The sequence below is a fragment of the Sinocyclocheilus rhinocerous genome, unplaced genomic scaffold (genome assembly GCF_001515625.1).
Source record: "Sinocyclocheilus rhinocerous isolate Xijiao unplaced genomic scaffold, SAMN03320098_v1.1 scaffold721, whole genome shotgun sequence".
In the NCBI taxonomy this organism is placed as follows: Eukaryota; Metazoa; Chordata; class Actinopteri; order Cypriniformes; family Cyprinidae; genus Sinocyclocheilus; species Sinocyclocheilus rhinocerous.
Genome location: NW_015656165.1, coordinates 830,743 through 832,293, shown reverse-complemented (window position 1 = coordinate 832,293; position 1,551 = coordinate 830,743). Strand labels below are relative to the sequence as shown.

At 56.2% G+C, this 1,551-nt stretch overlaps 1 protein-coding gene across 1 annotated transcript in view; it reads right to left on the bottom strand.

The window, feature by feature from the left end:
• Positions 1 to 1,551, bottom strand: part of LOC107719744 (cholecystokinin receptor-like) — a 28,388-nt gene that overhangs the window by 17,016 nt on the left and 9,821 nt on the right. The window lies entirely within an intron of this gene.

Genomic DNA, 1,551 nt, shown 5'->3' with positions numbered 1-1,551 from the left:
TCAGGAGCCCTCCCTGGGCTTAACTGGGGATCAGGAGCCCTCCGTGGGCTATACGAGGAATCAGGAGCCCTTCCTGGGCTTAATGGGGAATCAGGAGCCCTTCCTGGGCTTAACTGGGGAACAGGAGCACTTCCTGGGCTAAACGGGGAATCAGGAGCCCTCCCTGGGCTTAACTGGGGATCAGGAGCCCTTCCTGGGCTTAACTGGGAATCAGGAGGCCCTTCCTGGGCTTAACTGGGGATCAGGAGCCCTTCCTGGGCTTAACTGGGAATCAGGAGGCCCTTCCTGGGCTTAACTGGGGATCAGGAGCCCTTCCTGGGCTTAACTGGGAATCAGGAGGCCCTTCCTGGGCTTAACTGGGGATCAGGAGCCCTTCCTGGGCTTAACTGGGAATCAGGAGGCCCTTCCTGGGCTTAACTGGGGATCAGGAGCCCTCCGTGGGCTATACAAGGAATTAGGAGCCCTTCCGGGGCTTAACGGGGAATCAGGAGCCCTTCATGGGCTTAACTGGGGAACAGGAGCCCTCCGTGGGCTATACTCGGGAACTGGAGCCCACACCGGGCTGGATTCGGGGACTGGGAAGCGCTTACGAGGAGCTGGCACTGGAGGGTGCTCTGGAGGAGCAGGCACAGCAAGGCGCTTTCGAGGAGCTGGCACTGGAGCGAGCTCTGGGGCTGGAGCCGACACTGGAGCGAGCTCTGGGGCTGGCAGGCTTGACTGAGGAACCACCGGCGGGCTTGCCACATGAACGCTTGAAGGGCTTGCCACATGAATGGCCGGCGGACTTGCCACATGAACGGTCAGCATTTTTGGGCTGAGGACTATCGTGGAGCTTCGGAGGATTCGGGGGTGTTTGGGGCTGAGCAGGCGGTTCGAACCGTTGGTGCGGTATGTGGGGGTTCCTGGTGTGGAGTGAGCTGACGAGACGCGGCGTGCCTCAGAGGGGACTGGACGACGAGACTGAAACTTTTCCCTTATTTCTTCAACTTCATCATTGGAACCGTTTAAATATAGAACAAGATTAATCAGCTCGATCAGAGGATAATTACACACAGGAAGATCGCAGCGGATCGTCTCGCCGTCCAGTCCCAGCTGAAAGCACGCACCAAGAGCGGCGTCGTGCCAGCTCAGCTGGTTAGCAAGCTCTAGGAAATCCTCCACATCCCGCTCCAACTTCCGACCAGCCTGCCGCAAACCCCACAGCTTGTCCTCAGCCGTCATCTTACTTGGTTCGGTTCTTCTGTCACGTTGTGACTGTGAGGGAGCACGGAGCAAGGAACGAGGAGACCAGGAGTACATCAACGTAGGAGATTTTAATGGGAACCAGGAAAACACATGGAGTACGTGGAGACATTCACAGACATCAACAGGTGCACATTCAGTGTACGACATTCAAGAACCGACAGCACTAACTGAAAGGACTGGGGTTTTTAAACACAGGATAACGAGGGACTAAGGAGACACACCTGGAATCAAATAAACAATCAACATGAGGAAGAAACTGGGTCACATGGGGCAAAACACACACAAAACATGGAACGGAGTCTGACA